Source organism: Mauremys reevesii, linkage group 12 (genome assembly GCF_016161935.1).
Source record: "Mauremys reevesii isolate NIE-2019 linkage group 12, ASM1616193v1, whole genome shotgun sequence".
Lineage (NCBI taxonomy): Eukaryota > Metazoa > Chordata > Testudines > Geoemydidae > Mauremys > Mauremys reevesii.
The window spans coordinates 20,594,978-20,601,454 of NC_052634.1; the positions used below are offsets into that span (position 1 = coordinate 20,594,978).

The following is a 6,477-nucleotide window of genomic DNA, read 5'->3' on the forward strand; positions in this document are numbered from 1 at the left end:
TCTCTATGGCATTAACTTTTCCTTCTCTGTGGAGCTTGTATTCTTCATAGAGCAAAATAAAACAAAAACATGCAAGTCCAAGCCTAATACAGTATGAAACTCAATACAGATCAAATCTCACCCTCAGAGATCTTCCAATAAGCTTCTTTCGCAGACTAGACTTATTTCTTGCCTGGACCCAATCTTTTTGCCTGGTACAGTCCTTGTTCCAGCTCAGGTGGTAGCTAGCGGATTTCTCATGACTGCAGCCACCTTTCTTCTGTTCCACCCCCTTATATAGCTTTGGTATAAGGCAGGAATCTTTTGTGTCTCTCCTGGGGAAAAGCCCCAGGTTTAAGATGGATTCCTGTACCAGGTGACATGGTCACATGTCCTGTGAGACCCCCAAGCTTTCATTCTTCCTGGCCTGACTCACAAATGGTGCAGGACAGAGCCATCTCCAGTCAATTGTCCTGGTTAATGGGAGCCATCAAGAGTCCAAACCACTATTAATGGCCCACACTTTGCATCATTACAACAGGACCTCAGAGTTATAGTTCATATTTCTAGTTTCAGATACAGGAATGATCGGTTCATACAAATAGGATGAACACACACAGTAGATTATAAGCTGTGTAATGATACCTTACAAGAGACCTTTTGCATGAAGAATGTTCCAGTTACATTATATTCACACTTATTAGCACCTTTTCATAAAATCCTATGGAGTGCAATGTCACAGCAGGGAAAGGATTTTACTGCGGCACCTGGGAGCAGTTGAGTTTCATGTTCAGGCTGTGGTATGAGTTCCTCCAGGTTTCTCATAAGCAGACAGGGACCTTCGCGGGTGCTCTCGATACAGGAATGGCCCAGAAACAATAAAGTGATGGGGATTGCATTTTCCTTTTTTATTTCTGTATTTCCAATGACATTTCTGTTTGTGATTTCGTTTTGCTTTGTATAACTGTGTTTTCTCCTGGATTTGATATTTAACTAAAAAAAGAATAAGGCCTCAGGGCGCCGGATGGAGGAGCAGGCTGGGGCTAGGACTGCTAAGAGAGCACAAGTAGCAGGTTTTCTGTATTGTTTCCTGCCCTCATTTTCATGACGAGTTTCTCATCTGCACGAAATTTGCTTCTTTTATATGTGAGCCTGGCTAGCTCAGTTGGTAGAGCGTCAGACTTTGAATCTGACGGTCCAGGGTTCAAGTCCCTGGTCAGGTGAAGCAGGAACCATTCCCCTCAAAATGGAAGAAGGCATCTCTCTAGGGTGTTATTTGACCTTTTTTCCCCAGGACTTGGCTTTTCACTAGGAAGGGCCATGTACTGCCTGGGACTGAAGGGGCAACTTCCTCACATGCTCACTGGCCTCTCAGGCTGGATTAAGAAAGGCCTCTGGGAGCTGCAGCAAACTGCTGCATGACAACTAGCTGAGCAAATGCAGGGCTGCCCCCACAGGGTCATCCTCAGCAGAGGTCTGGGGGTTTCCTATTGGTCCCATGGTGTAAGGGCAGCACTCGGGACTTTGAATCCTGCAATCTGAGCTGAAGTCTCGGTAGGATCTGAGGGCAATTCCTGTGCCACAAACCCTGCTGGGTCTTCCAAAGCTCTATCTTGCTTTCTCAAAGGCCATGAAAGCCTGTCTTTTACCCGCTAGCTGTTGTGACTTGAGCACAAGAGGGGACGTTTGATCCAGAAGCCTGGCCGTGCCTGGAGTCCTGTAGGTAGGGATGCGAGCTCCATTTCCTCTCAGTCCTGAAGCTGGGCTGCAGCCTGGCCTAGGAGGCAGCCCTATTGGTTGACCTACTGGCCCAAAGTCAGTTGGGTGGCGTTGGTGTTCCCCAGGGATGCTGAAGGGCCTAAGGGAGGGAGGCTCAATACTCCCCCCATCAGTCAGGGCGGAAGAGAAGGGCTGCAAGCAGGGCCGGCTTTAGGCCGATTTGCCCGATTCCCCCGAATTGGGCCCCGCGCCTGAGAGGGCCCCGCGCCGGCAGCGTCTCCCGGAAGCAGCAGCTGTTGTTGCTAGGCAACGAGAGACCCTGGCCGGCTGAGGCAGAGGCAGCCGCGTGGGTGTTGCAGGTCAGGAGGGGGGAGGAGGTACATGTGCTTTGCAGCCTTCCTTCCCCTCCCCTCCCCCCAGCACTCACCTGGAGGAGATGCCAAGGGAGCTTCCGGTCCGGTGGGAGACAGGAATCTCTGCAGTGCACCTCACTCACCTGAGCAGCTGCTGGGGCTTCCAGCCGTGAGTGTTTGACCCTGTGATTCCCCGGAGGGTTGTAATGTTGGGCTGGTGTTGTGGTTTACGTGGTGTTGCTGTTTGAGGGTGAGTTGGTGTTGCACCTCAGACGCCTCATGCGGGCGTGGACACATATTCAACAGTCAATATGATTGGTAACAGAGTCATTTATTTCTCTCCAGCATACATCTTTATACTCTTGAAGCAGGCAAGCAAGCAATTGCTAATTGGTTAACAAAATACACACAAGCACTGCTATAACTTCATAGGGTAACATCATCCTAGACAACTTCTAATTCATTATCCTATTATTGCCTGCTAGAGAGAAGTTAGCCAAGGCCAACTTCTCATAACAAAACTCACAGCCTAATTAACCCAACCTGAAAACCTAAACATCTCAGGCTTTCCACACTACCAGCTGCCAAGCTAGCAAAATATTCCCAACACCTCCCCCCTTAACTCAAAATCAAAACAAGAAGGGAAAGAAAAAAGGGATAAAAACATTCGCAAAACATTTCCAACTTATAACAACATAACACCACAATCTATCAATAGCCAAAATTAAAACTTTATAAAGCCAACCTATATAACCATGCAATTCTTAACATAACCCCAACAACACCAAACAAAAACAAAGCACAACAAATAAATGGTGTAAATTCTACAGGATTCCCCCTTTCTCTATAGCACACCAACTTGTGGCAAACTTCTATTACCAAATCATCCCTCAGATGTCAGGCGATCAAACTGACACTTAGGGTGTCCTAGAAAAAACACAACATAAACCACATAAAACGCAAAAACAATTCTGGCCAGAAAACAAACAAACAAACACCACAAAACAAAACAGAAAACACATAACATAAATTTAACTCTATAAATAAATGCATGGTACATAAAATGCTATGCAGCTAACACCAATTTTCTTAATATCTAAAAAACAAAACAAAACTACCCCTACTGGGCAAGCAATCATTACATACAATATACAAATACCCTTAGTACCATCAGGCAAAAAAGGAAAATTACATCATCAATTAAATCATTTACAGTAATACAATTGCATCCTGGCTTACTTCTAAATCCAAAGCTATTCACAGCTTAAGGGTTCTTACTATTAACTTCTACTTTTAAACACACACAAAAAAAATCACCACTTATATACCCTTAGCCTAATACAATTACAATTACATAGCACAATATACAATCTTCAACTAATGCAACAAAATTATTTATGGCCAAACAATTGCAAACTAATTTCTTTGCCTAAATTTGTTTACAAACATTTCAAAAACACCAAAAACTTTTCTCTTTAGCATCCTTACAAAATTCAACTGCTATTCCCTCCAGCAACCACAGAGTTAACTTTGTACTCTGCCTAACATTACTCGCTTGTAGTTAATTACCTTTTCTATCAACTACACCCTCAAGGTTATCAACCAGTTTTCCAAGCTTGTTGTCTGTTGCCCGCCGCCTGGGCCCGATCCTTTTTTCCTCTTCAAGTTCTCTATCTATTGCGTGCCTGCCTGGGCCCGATCCATATTTCCTCTTGCTAAACCGTTCCTTTTATGGACACCAACTTATCCCACTATCAATTTAGCTAGGAGGGTATACTTCTTAACTAGCCCCTACCCTTCTGGTATCTTCTGTGAACAACTATCTATACTTTCCCACCGTGGGGGCTACATCAAATATCAAATAATCATACAACTGCCAATAATCAGTACATAATACAAAATTTACAAAAATCTAAAAAGGCTAACAAAAGCACTTTACCTAAAGGTATTTTGGGTCACATAAATTCAAAGCCATTCTCCCAAATTACCTAGATTTATGCCTACAACTCCCCCCTTTGAGAATACTCAACAAACCTTTAGGCTGAGTTTTCTCAAACTTTAGAAACAAAAAACAAATAGGCTCTAAAAAACAGGGGTTAGTAATGGGGGGGGGGGTAATATCATTTCCAATCCAATTAGGGAGGGCAATACATGCTAAAAAAAAAATTCCACAACACAGGGCGCAGCCTGTAAAATAAACCCCAAAATCCAATTAATACCACACTTCTCAGCAGGAGTCCCAAATTCCTTCCTGCCAGTGTGCAATTCTTTGCTTCTTTACCAGGGTCAGTTCTCAATGTCCTTTTAGTCAGGAATTTCTAGACATTGGCAATATCAATGAGGTAAGTGTTTTTTCTTCTTTTCCACCACCGTTGTGGTTCAACTTCTACGGGGGAAATTATCAGGACATCATCCTATACATTCAGGCAAAGCAAGAATTATCTCAATCAATTAAATCATTCAGGGAGGATCAAACAAAAAGGATCCTGGCACAGCTAACAAGCAGTTGTCCTCCAGGGGCTCAGGTTGTGTAAATCTTGTTGCTTTCTCAGTCATTCCATCCACCATTGCAGCAGTCATCTCTAATACTGACACTGTTGCAGTTTCTTCAGTCCTACTGTTTGCAGCCTCAAATCCCAAATGAGCAGTGGTAATATCTTGGACTAGTTCAGGAAATAGTTTTCCAGGCACTGCTTCTAAAGGCTTTAAAGTTTCAGCTGAGGTTTCCATAGATGTTACAGTTTCTGCAATGATTTGTTCTTCAATTGCTGCAGCTGTAACAGGCACAAATGTTTTTTGAGCCCCAGAGCTTTCAATACTAAAAATGGGTGAGCCAGTATCTGCCAGCTGCACAGCTAAATTCTCTTGCTCCTCTTCGTCTCCCTTTCTACACACAGGCAGTTCTTGAGGACACATGTCGCTCTGTAGAGGGGCCCCATTTACAACTGCCCCTGGGCATTCTGATACTAGGTTAGATGGCGCATCTCCTACATCATTCTGCATGGGGGCCTCAGCTGCAACCGCTTCAGTGGGCTCTGATTCCAAGGTAAACACAGGATCTTCTACCTCTGTCGTCACAGGTGCCTCAGTTACCCCACTCTGCATTGCATCTCCAATAAAAGCTCCCTGAGTGATCTGCCGCCCATCAGATCCCTGAAGCCGAGCAGTTCGGGTGGGCTTGCACAAAGTGATGTCCATAGCAAAGGCAGTTTGGGGAGGGCCAGTGGATCCAAACCCTCGAGACCCGCGGTCAATCGGGGTCGATCGGGGCACACATCCTTTGAAAGGTATTAATTGAGCAAGACGTGTACCAGCAGTTATAGTCACAGGGGGACAGAGGGCATGTACCATTATCCCAATATTCCCCATATAGTCGGCATCAATAAGGCCAGGCAAAACAAAAATACCTTGTTTCGATGTTGACGAACGGCCAATCAAAAGGGCACTCAGGCCAAATCCTAATGGACCATCAGTGTTGGAAGGAAGAACTTGAACCTCGTCAGTCTCTAAAACTACATCTGTCGCTGTGGCCAAATCCACTCCGGCACTGCCACGGGTTGCTCTGGTGAGGTGTTCCAGGCAGCCGGGTTGGCGGGTGGAGGCACTTGTGTCGTCGCGCTCCTCCGAGGGGCGCTCCGTGATCCGTTTCCCGGCAGCGGTGTTCCATCCTTCTTGTAACGCGCCCAACAGTCGGCGGCGCGATGTCCAAACTTATCACATCGTGTGCAAGCGCCAGTTGCAGCTTCAGGTAACACATCAGAGGCCCGCTGCCCATTTTGCATAGGGCAGTCCCGCCGGAAATGCCCGGATTTTCCACAACCAAAACAGGGGCCGGCTGGCCGGGTCGGTCTTCTAGCCCCCCGCTGTCGCCCGAGCAGGGGTTGTAACGCCACGGCCAGTGCAGAGGCCTGTGCCTTAGCATGAATTGCCGCCTTATCCGTCTCCTCAAGCATAGCGGCCCTACCACATGCCTCAATCATTTCCATCAGGGTCGCAGTCTTGGGCAAGGTGGCTAATATACGGCGGCAAGTGGGATTTGCATTCTGGGTTGCAAGATCAAGTCCAACTGCAGTTCTGGCCTCTGGCGTCAGATTAGGAGATCTATCAATAGCCTCTCGAAGGCAATCCAAAAAGGTGGAATACGGTTCCAATGGGCCTTGTGTAATTTTAGCATAGGGAGGGGTCGGCTTCCCCATCTGGGGCACCGCTTTAAAGGCAGCCAAAGCCAGTTCCTGCGACTGCTGCAGGATCCGGGGATCGAGGCGGGCTTGCAAATGCGAGTCAACAAAGCGACCGGCTCCCAAAAACATATCAGCAGTGGCCACGCCGAGGATCATCATCCGGTAAATCCAAATTGCGGACAAGAGCCAAGTCAACTCTCTTAGCCCAATCATCTTTCCACAACAGTTTCTGTGTAGGTGTAAGA

The 6,477-nt window shown here is 46.3% G+C and overlaps 1 non-coding gene across 1 annotated transcript; it reads left to right on the forward strand.

Annotated features, from left to right (window-relative positions):
* Positions 1-1,129: 1,129 nt before the first annotated feature.
* TRNAQ-UUG lies at positions 1,130-1,202 on the forward strand. The gene has a single exon. It is a non-coding gene; the product is annotated as a tRNA-Gln (tRNA).
* Positions 1,203-6,477: the final 5,275 nt, after the last annotated feature.